The following is a 12,098-nucleotide window of genomic DNA, read 5'->3' as shown; positions in this document are numbered from 1 at the left end:
AAGAATATTTTCTTAATATTAGTTTTAAGATATACTTATCATAAGTATTAGAAAAGCTTATCATCATGTGCTTAAAAGAAGAATTTATTCTTTTTTCAAGTATATTCTGAAACTTTATCTAAGAAAAGCAACATAAGCTTGATTTGAATATTTACTGATTCTTTAGGTAAGAATATGAAATACTTGGCTGTATAGAACAACATTCTTCTAGGTTAGGAGGTTTTCGTGCGCGGTCCGGAGAGGTACAGTTTAGAATATTAAAATTCCTGTCTTCAGATTGTAACTATCTGGTTAATTTCTTGACGCACCGCGTAATGTACGGCACTGACCGCGAATGTTCTCACGGGGATAATGTCAGGAAGGATAGTTAGGGTGAGACCAGAGAAATATTCAAATAAGGCTTGGAAAGTGACTTTATTCCTGCCTTCGATACAAGCGTCCGATCGCCCTTGACGCTGTACAACGACTCCTTCTTCCCAGGCGTTGCCGACCGCTCACGCTTCTCGTCCCCGAAATCTTCAATAGGAGCTCTTTATCTCACGCTATACTAATCCCGACGCTTCTTCATGCGCAGAGCGCTACGGCGCAACTCGGTATCTCAAGCGACCAATCGCATTACTCTTAGCTTACACAGGCACGGCGGGACATTCGACAGATCGGGAACGATCGAAATCTTACAGTTCGGCCATTCTGCAAATACATTCGACCCGAATGTTCACAAATTTTAATCATTCAAGAACTTAAATGTCTCTTTCTTTATGACAACAATTGCACCTTCTCATTATAAGACTTTAACCACTATTAAGATTATGAGTAACCAAATAACAAAATATATTCTTTATTAATCTTAGGCCTCACATCACAGATTTGTTACTCCAACTTAAACCTATTTGTCGCAAAAACTTCTTAAACTAATTTTACATTAACGCTTAAATAACAACTTAACTCTAAATGTCCATTTTAAACTTAAAACTCTGGCTGTTTTATCCAAAACTTTAAACGATCTGGGGAAAGTATTGAATTATACGGTCTCGAGGTTACATTAAATCCAGGAATATCTTGAATTACGTATCTGTTATTATTTAATACTTTCGTTACCATATATGGTCCCTTGTAACACGGCTTTAATTTTTTATCCTCGCCTGGTTTTAATGTATTATCCCTTATCATAACATAATTGTTTTTTTTATATTGAGTTGGTTTTTTATGACGTTCATCATAATATGACTTATTATAATTCTTAATTTTATTGGTTACTTCTGAAGCTAATTTACGCGAATCCTCTCGCTCTTCTATCCTCATTGACTCATCTTCAACTAAATGCGATAAAGATTTTACCAACTCAATATCTGAATGATTACGTTGCTCATATCTCAGTAACAATTTTGAAGGAGTAGCCTTCACCGATGAATGGAATGTATTATTTATCACATACTGAATAGTTCCAATTGTAGAACACCAAGATTGTTGTTCCTCTACCATTCGTTTCAAAGAAGCTTTCAAAAATCTATTAATCCTTTCCACCATACCATTCGCCCACGGAGCGGCTACCGCAACTTGACGATGTTTAATATTTCGCTTTCTCAAAAATTCCGCTAATTTATTCGAAGTGAACGCAGTGCCTCTGTCCGATACTAAAACGCTCGGATTGCCAAATGTATCAAATAACGACGTGAAATGCTTAATAACTTTCTTCGATCCCGTAGATTTAACCGGAAATAACCAAGTAAAGCGCGTGAACGCATCAACTATAACCAAAATATGCTTAAATCCACCGACCGATTCTGAAATTGGCCCGAAATGATCTACATGAACAATTTGACAAGGTTTTTCAGGGGCATCAATTATTTGCATCTCACCTTCGCGAGCATTATCGGATGCATTAGCCATCAAACAAATCAAACAATTATTAATATAATCCAACACCTTTTTCCTCACTGAAGGGTACCAATAATTTATATAAATACCCTGGAGGGTTTTTTCTATTCCGCAATGCGCCATCTCGTCATGATACACCCGAATAACATTATTTAACATGGCTTCAGGTATCACAAACCTAGGCTTATCCGAACATTTCCGAAAAACAAGACCATTAATTAAAGTGAATTTATCGTGATCTTCAAATTCTAGTTTTTCCGCGATTTCTTTTAATTTTGGATCACACAGCTGCTTATACTCCAACTCCTTCTCCATAGGCATTGGTTCTACGTACGCGATGGCTTTACTCAATGCATCAACATGAGCCATACGTTTACCCTCGCGATGTACAATACTGAAACTATACACTTGCAAACGAAGTGACCACCTAGCAATTCGCGGGTTAATATTAGCCTTTTTCATCGCAAATACTAATGCAATACAATCAGTGACAATGGTAAATGGAATTCCGTATAAATACATATGCCATCGTTCCACCGCTTTAACCATAGCTAGCATCTCCAACTCGAAGCTATGATACTTAGCTTCCGCCTTATTAGTATTCTGACTAAAATAAGCAACCGGAGCCCATTGTCCATTGTCCTGTTTCTGCAATAGGATTGCTGCTACTGCGATCGCACTCGCATCCGTGTGTAACTGAGTCTCCGCTTTAGGATTATAAATTCGTAACACCGGGTACGCTATCAATTCTTGTTTCAATAACTCGAAAGCACGACGACAGTCATTATCAAATACAAACTCAACATTCTTATGCAACAGATTTTGCAATGGCTTAGCTTTAATTGCATAATCCTTTACAAACTTTCTAAAATAATTAGTCAATCCCAAAAATCTTTGAACTTCAACTACCTTTTTAGGTTCGGGAAAATTTTTGACTGCCTCTGTATGTCGAAAGCTAATAGTTATTCCATCGGCAGATAATACGTATCCCAAATATTCTACCGACGATTTTAAGAAATTACATTTATCATAATTTAATACAAAACCAAAACGCTTGAGAATTATTAAAACCTCTTTTAACACACTAATATTCTCTTCCGGAGAATCAGAAGGAATGATAATGTCATCAATATACACAACGATTTTTCTGAGTCTTATTAACTCATCCATTGCTTCGTTCAAACGTTTTTGGAATTCCGCAGCAGATTCACACCATCCCATTGGCATGTATAAATGTTCGAACTGACCATCTGGGGTCGCAAAAGCAAAATATTTTGTGTGTTCGGGATGAACCTTTATTTGATGGAATCCGTCCTTCAAATCTAACGTAGTATACACCTTTCTACTTCCAACGCGAGCTATACAATCCTCTATCACCGGGAAAGGAAAACACTGCTTATTTACTCTTTGATTAAGCGGACGCAAATCTATACACAGTCGATACGATCCATCTTTTTTACGCACTAACACAACTCGAGCACAATATGGCGATATGCTATGTTTTATGATACCTCGACTCAATAAATCGTCAGTGATCCTTCTGAGCTGTTCCCTTTCGGACCAAGCAAACCTCCTAGGCGCATATTTAAAAATAGATTCATCCTTAAGAGAAACCTTAATAGAATAATCGTCGTCAATTGGCATTATATCCAAATTTTCGACTTCTTGAATTACTGAGATTAACACTTGTTTATAAGACTCTTCAAAATCAATATCTATCTCCTGAAACTTAGTCATTAAATCCTCGGATTTATTTTCAACAACATCTGCTGATGCAATTTCTTGAAATAATTGAACTCGCTCATTCAAATTACAACCGTTGGGACTATATAAAACCGAAATGTCGTTTTCCTTCAAGCAGTCTAGTCCGATAATTAAATCCGACGAAAAAGAATTATCCTCTACAACCAAAACCGTGGTTGACACTTTAAATCCTAGCAACAACTCAAAAGAAATCACTACCTGCGCTGATCCCTTAACTATTATATGAGTATTATTTACCGCTTTATAATTTTTCATTACCGCGTTGCTGTCCATCATAATATCAAATTTTTCAATCAATGTTGATTTAATAAAAGATACCGGACTTCCAGTGTCCACTAATGCAATTAAATTACATGCAACATTGTTTATTGACGTTACATTAATTCGCGAATCGGAAATCTTTAACTTCCTACCCGTGTCTTCCGAGACCGCTGCAATCTCCGTCGATTGGCTTTCCTCGTTCACCGCGGATACCACAGGTACAGGCTTGGGGGATGTTGCGGGAATCGTCTGCTCCTTTTTCTTCAGCTTATAGCAATCGGCACGAACATGGCCTTTTGCTCGACAATATACGCAAAAAATGTCCTTATCAGTATTTACTACTGAAACGTCCTTAGGCACAGAAACACTATTATTTTTCACTCTCTCCGCCTTGACTTCTTGCGGCGAATTCTTGCGTACCGAATCAGCAGATACAGTCGTAATGCGCTGCATCTCCTCCAGGAATTCATCAATGGAATCACACCGAAGTACCGCAGCAGCCTCTCGTAATGATCGGCTACCAATTCCACCAATTATCAGGTGAATTGCATCTTCGTCTGGTAAATTCAAATTTTTAAGTAACACCAATTTGTCCATAGCGTAATCCTGAAAAGTTTCTTTATAGAAATTCCATTTTCTGGCTTCAATCTTCTGCATTGCCACATGAAACATAACCTTACGTTTGAAGCGGCGCACTACTGCACCCTTAAAAGCTTCCCATGATTCGATCAACGTAGTTATATTCAAATCGAACCATCTTCTGGCGCCCTTCACCAATTTACCCGATGCCGCTAATAACAGCACGTCGTTGGAAACTCCATGGACTTGCGCTACCCGTTCCACTGTTTGAATCCACAATTCCACTTTTTCTTCTTCTGAACCACCAAACTCGGGGATTTGAGGCGCTAACAATTTTACGGCGTGTGCTGTGGCTACCGTAGATAACGGGGCACGACGTGTGTTATCCGATGCACTTGAAGCAACTTCCCTATTTCTGTCTTCACTTGCCGAATCACTCGTTCGATTTTGAGCCAAAGACACAATTTCGAGCATTGACTGCATCATAGTTTGACTTTGCTGAAACTGCTGTTGCATGACACGCGTCTGTTCTTGCTGTTGCTCTCGCTGGATACGCGTTTCTTCTTGCTGGAATTTCATCTGTTCCATCATCAACGCACAAATCTGAGAAAAATCAGGAGATCCCGGTAGAGCCGAATGCGATGCTCTCGACGCCGTATTCTCCGCAATACGCGATTTTTTTGAAAGATCGGCTTGATCATTTCTGTCCAAATGAGCTATTATCATATCTACACATCGAATTGGATCTGACGGTGGGTTGAGACCATAACGGCGGGCCTCCTCTTGAAGCTCACTGCCCGACATCTTTTCCAATCGTTGACGATCCATTATCTTCCGAGAAGAATAATCAAAGCGTAACATACCAACCGAATATTCTAGCTCTCCGAAATGGCGGAAATGGCGGTAAATTGTTCACGAACGATCGCGCGCATGACGGAAAGCGTAACACCGAGAATGTTCGAGGCGTACTACACTGATATGGCGAACGTTCGAGATTGCGATAGAATGTTCGAGGCGAATTAATATCAGCCACAAATTTGTAGCGTAACGTGCCGTGCCGGCCGTCGATCCACAAATATATTAATGTCACTGCGACGGATTATGTCTCTCACCGAAATACCGCGAACGTGATAACAGTCACTGATCCGCGGCGTACCACGGCGTAGCTGGCCAAATACCACTTACGATACGATATCGATTACAGCATTGCACGCTGCAATAATACTCGTCAGAGCGTAAAGAGAGCAGAAGGAAAAGGGAATCGGTAGCAAGCCGGATCGCTAATACGATAATGGCGGCACACGATGTATCCCACTTCTGAACTGTAACTATCTGGTTAATTTCTTGACGCACCGCGTAATGTACGGCACTGACCGCGAATGTTCTCACGGGGATAATGTCAGGAAGGATAGTTAGGGTGAGACCAGAGAAATATTCAAATAAGGCTTGGAAAGTGACTTTATTCCTGCCTTCGATACAAGCGTCCGATCGCCCTTGACGCTGTACAACGACTCCTTCTTCCCAGGCGTTGCCGACCGCTCACGCTTCTCGTCCCCGAAATCTCCAATAGGAGCTCTTTATCTCACGCTATACCAATCCCGACGTTTCTTCATGCGCAGAGCGCTACGGCGCAACTCGGTATCTCAAGCGACTAATCGCATTACTCTTAGCCTACACAGGCACGGCGGGACATTCGACAGATCGGGAACGATCGAAATCTTACAAGATGGACTCGAACTCGGTTCCTCGTGGTTATGAGTCTGATACTTTATTACTAGGCCACATCTCTGATTATATTCTTAGTGCTGCAGTATCTAGTTTTGACAAGTGATTCATTGATTTCAAGTATATTCTGTAAACTTTATCTAAGAAAAACCACGTAAGCTTGATTTGAATATTTACTGATTCTTTAGGTAAGAATATGAAATACTTGAAATCAATGAATCACTTCTGTGAAAACTAGATACTGCAGCAATAAGAATATAATCAGAGATGTGGCCTAGTGATAAAGTGTCAGACTCATAACCACGAGGAACCGGGTTCGAGTCCACCTGAGGACAGGAATTTTTATATTCTAAACTGTACCCCTCCGCACCGCGCACGAAAACCTCCTAACCTACATTCCACTTAGGAACTATAGAATTAAAGAAAATTAAATAAATAAAAATAATATTAATTGTAATCATCAAGAATACAAATTCTTTTTTGAAGTAAACGATTATTCTAGATGAATAAAATTTTTACTTGATTCAAATAACGGATAAACTTCTCTCAAGAAAATGTGATATCTTTATTGAAGTATATGCTTCTCTTCCGTGGACTCTATATTGTAAGTAAACAGAATGTTCGTATTAATTTAATATTCTTGTTTCAAGTACTAAACTTGCTAAGATCTAGAATATGTTTTGAGTAAATGTGATACTTATGACGACTTTATGGTAGATTTGCTCATATATGAACTTATCAAATACTTGAAGCAAGTAATATTAACTTGTAGGTAGTATATATTTTTCTGTGTGTACTAGAAAATGGTTCTTAATACCACATGTACGCACACCAAATTTGAATAAAATATCTTTAAACGTTTTCCAGATTTTCGAAATTTTCATACTTTTTTTCCACAACTTTAAACATCCTGTATTTAGAAAACGAAGCAGTTTAGAGAACTCATGTGTATAAGACCTTTTCTTCTTAAAATAAGCCAAGGAATATCCCCTTCAAGTTTGTCTACTTACTTAGGAAACACCCTGTATAAATACAGCTAATTGCGTGTATCTTTTGAAATAATCGCTTATATCTATTGAAAAATCATATATAGCGAAATAAATGTTTGATAAATATTTGTGCATTTCTTTTCAATTGTAAAGAAAAATTTACACGGTTTAAACTTTTAATAAAATAAATACAGTTAAATACTAAAGAAATAGAGTTAATTAATATATTAATATTTAGTAGTTTTCTCTTTTTCCTCTTTCTCTTTTTTTATTTATTATTATATTTCTCTCTGAGGTTCTTTTTTTTAATTTTCCCTGAGTATATAAAATAATCTTGAAAATGATTTAAGGGTCCATTCTACCTTGATGGGTCAAAAAAGAGGTACTTTTTTGCGAATTTTTGTTGAGCAAGGTAAAATTAATGTTTTTACGCTCAAAATTGTTGTCTACAGGAAGTAGACTACAATGAAAAAAATTGTAAAAAAATTGACGAAATGGTAGCCTTCTGAACAAGATCCATTTTCGGCCTAAAATTTTCGAATTCTTTTTGCAATTAAAAAAAACTATTGTTGATATCGACTTGATTGTAGTCTACTTCTTGCGGACAACCATTTTGAACGTAAAAACAATAATTTTATCTGTTTCAGACTATCGTAATTATTTCTACGGAGTAAATATTTTATTTCAAATAACCTATTCTATTTCAAATTTTTTATGAAAATATTTGAAAAATGTTGATAAAAGATAGATAAATATCATGCAAAAAGAATGATTTTGATATCTGTTTTACCTTTGCCCAACCAAAATTCTCAAAAAAGTACCTCTTTTTTGACCCATCAAAGTAGAATGGACCCTTAATGTTTGAGATTCTATAATCCTATAAATGTTTGATAGGTTAATACCTGGTAATAACTACCCGGAAAAAAAAGATTATATATAAATATATATAAATATATTTATTATATTATAAATATATATAAATATATATATATAATATTATAAATAAATATATAAATATATATGATTATATATAATGCAATTATATATGAATTTTGTCTCTATATGATCATATATAACTATATATAATCATGTGTAATCATTTATGAACATATATAATGAGATTATATATATGTAAATATATATAATCATATATGACCATATATAGTCAATATATATTGAAAAAGAACTGTTAACTCTAATAATAAAGCATTGATAAATTAAGTGTATATTTTTTCAAAAGCTATAGAATCAAAAGTGAAGTGATTTATCCCATATTATAACTTGGCGCTGCTTGGCGTGAGACGTGAGACACTGCCGTGTCTCTTGATACCGTTTTTATATCACTGTTCGTCAAATTTTAAATACGAGAAACGGATCCTATCGGATGCCATCTGTCGGATAATCCGAATTTAAAAGTGTAATATATATAATGCACATGTGTTGTGTTTATATATGGTTATATGTATGTTATATATAATTATATATAATCTGTGTAGATAAATGCTTTTTATATATAATTTACTAGCTGGTTACCCGGGCTTCGCCCGGGAGTCGTTTTTCTTAAAACGACTTCATTTATGTTTCAATATCCTTATTGTGGACAAACATAAGGAGTGTTCATGGATTAAACATGTCGTAACCAATCTTTTTCTACTCGGTCCATTATTTCCAGAAAAATTGGAAAAATTTCTGATACCGGTTTCCAAAAAGATCGATAACGAAAAATTATACACTTTATGGCACTCCCCGGGAAAAATTCTACTCCTGTTTTATATACAATTCTTTAAGATTCGGTCAATTATTTCCCGAAAAATTGAAAAAATTTTGGATACCGGTTCCAAAAAAGATCGGTAACGAAAAACTATACAATGTATAGCACTCCTCGGAAAATTCTACACCTGTTTTATATACAATTCTTTAAGATTCGGTCAATTATTTCCCGAAAATTTGGAAAAATTTCTGATACCGGTTTTCCAAAAGATCGGTAACGAAAAATTATACACTTTATGGCACTCCCCAGGAAATTCTACCCCTGTTTTATATACAATTCTTTAAAATTTGGTCAATTATTTCCTGAAAAATTGGAAAAATTTCGGATACCGATTCCCAAAAAGATCGGTAACGAAAAACTATACACTCTATAACACTCTCCGGGAAATTCTACCCCTATTTTATATACTTTTGGTAAAAATTCGGTCAAATAGTTTAAGAGTGTATAAAGAACATACATACATACATACAGACATTCTATTTTATATATATAGATATATATAGATATATATAGATATATAAATTATAAGAACTTACATATAACCATGTCAAATTGTATATGAAACATTATATATATTTAAATATATTTTAATCGCCTGTATAATTATATATAATCATATATAATTATATATGATATTATATATAATATGGAAATTTTGCTTTTTATATATAAACTAGCTGGTTACCCGGGCTTCGCCCGGGAGTCGTTTTTCTTGAAACGACTTCATTTGTGTTTCAATATCCTTATTGTGGACAAACATAAGGAGTGTGTCGGGTGGTTGATTTAAAGACGGTAGTTTAACTTTTCTGCATGAATAACACATTCTAGGTGCTTAAGTTTTAAACTTTTTTACTTGACAATGATCACATATTGCATCCATTTTCCCAATTATTACACTCGGATGAAATTGATATTCGTAATTTGAATCATAACTAAATGCCTCTAATTTCAAATTGGACCGCATAAATGTTTTTATGGATTAAACATGTCGTAACCGGTCTTTTTCTACTCGAGTTTCACACTATTGAGTTATTTCCGCTTTTCCGATATTTCACTTACCGATCAGCGACATCATCCCTTGGTTTACCCAGGCGTTTTTTCGGGAATTTTGAGATTGCTCGCTCGCGATGTACACAGAACCTCGATATTTCACTTACCGATTACCGATTTTATTCCTTGGTTTTTTAATTGAAAAATCGAGGTTCTGTGTACATCGCGAGCGAGCAATCTCAAAATTCCCGAAAAAACGCCTGGGTAAACCAAGGGATGATGTCGCTGATCGGTAAGTAAAATATCGGAAAAGCGGAAATGACTCAATAGTGTGAAACTCGAGTAGAAAAAGACCGGTTACGACATGTTTAATCCATGAAAACATTTATGCGGTCCGATTTGAAATTAGAGGCATTTAGTTATGATTTAAATTACGAATATCAATTTCATCCGAGTGTAATAATTGGGAAAATGGATGCAATATGTGATCATTGTCAAGTAAAAAAGTTTAAAACTTAAGCACCTAGAATGTGTTATTCATGCAGAAAAGTTAAACTTCCGTCTTTAAATCAACCACCCGACACACTCTTTATGTTTGTCCACAATAAGGATATTGAAACACAAATGAAGTCGTTTCAAGAAAAACGACTCCCGGGCGAAGCCCGGGTAACCAGCTAGTTAGATATATTATTGTTTTTATATACAGGGTGTATCATTTTAAGTGATTCAGCTGAATATCTCTTAAAGTAAAAGAGATTGGAAAAATTGCTTCAGACAATAGTTTTATGGTTCCGAGAGAGGCAGAAGTTGGCCACATCAGTTTAATTGTAGGTGGCGCCACTTTCTAGACTTCTGCATGGCGGCCATTTTTTCAATTGGCAGTCAATTTTTTGTTTTATTGAATGTTGTAGCTGGCATTGAGACGAATACAACGGTTTTTTTTTTTTTGAAATAGGATCATTTTTCACTGAGTTACAGAGTTCCAAAGTTTACAATTTAAGTAAAAAGCTTCCACCCCCATGCAGTGTACGTATTTTGTGACTCCAAACCGCCCTCTACCCCCCCTCTCTCTCTCTCTCTCTCTCTCTCTCTCTCTCTCTCTCTGTGTGTGTGTGTGTGTGTGTGTGTGTGTGTGTGTGTGTGTGTGTGTGTGTGTGTGTGTGTGTGTGTGTGTGTGTGTGTGTGTGTGTGTGTGTGTGTGTGTGTGTGCGCATGCTGTGCGCGCGCGCGTGTGCGTGTGCGTGTGTGTGTGTGTTGTTCCTATCCGTTGTCTGGACTGATTCTGTTTGATGGTCAACCAGCTCCAGACCGCTTGACACACATTTTCCCGTGCTTAGAATTACCCAGGATGAACGACGTGGACGTGACGGGGTTTTCATCCCTGTGTGGTGCTTGATTTACGTGAGTCCCCTTGCCTCTCACGATTCGGGGTGCTTGATTTACGTAAGTCCCCTTGCCTCTCACGATTCGGGGTGCTTGATTTACGTGAGTCCCCTTGCCTCTCACGATTCGGGGTGCTTGATTTACGTGAGTCCCCTTGCCTCTCACGATTCGGGGTGCTTGATTTACGTGAGTCCCCTTGCCTCTCACGATTCGGGGTGCTTGATTTACGTGAGTCCTCTTGCCTCTCACGATTCGGGGTGCTTGATTTACGTGAGTCCCCTTGCCTCTCACGATTCGGGGTGCTTGTTTAACGTGAGTCCCTTTGCCTCTCACTTCGGGGTGTTCGTTTTACGTAAGACTCCTTGCCGCTCATGTGTGTACGTGTGTGCGTGTGACGGATACCAGGCTTAGAAGCGCTCATTATTAAATTTATCCATTTAATAAATTTTCGAATACACTACCATTCTGTTGTAAACATAAACGGAGCCGTTTCTGAAAAATTGTAATGGTAGACAACAAAACTTGCCGAGGAATATTATTGCAGGCTCTTTTTATTCTGTTTTTCATATCCTCTCGAGTTGTCGGAACTTCTTTGTACACTACATTTTTCAAATAACCCCACAAGTAAAAATCTGGTGAAGTTAAATCTGGAGAACGTGGAGGCCACTTCGTAGCGCCAAATCTGCCTATCCATTTTTCATGGTACACTTCATTAAGGTAAGCGGTGACTATTCGAGCCGAGTGAGGCGGTGCTCCAT

At 37.0% G+C, this 12,098-nt stretch overlaps 1 protein-coding gene across 8 annotated transcripts in view; it reads left to right on the top strand.

Moving 5' to 3' along the window:
* The window catches only part of Spir (spire type actin nucleation factor), a 147,368-nt gene that overhangs the window by 40,412 nt on the left and 94,858 nt on the right, over window positions 1-12,098 (top strand). The gene's annotated exons all lie outside the window — the stretch shown is intronic.

The sequence above is a fragment of the Temnothorax nylanderi genome, unplaced genomic scaffold (assembly GCF_030848795.1).
Source record: "Temnothorax nylanderi isolate EJ_2023f unplaced genomic scaffold, tnyl_v1.0 TNYL_tig0322_pilon, whole genome shotgun sequence".
Lineage (NCBI taxonomy): Eukaryota > Metazoa > Arthropoda > Insecta > Hymenoptera > Formicidae > Temnothorax > Temnothorax nylanderi.
This window is presented reverse-complemented; position numbering and strand designations above follow the sequence as displayed.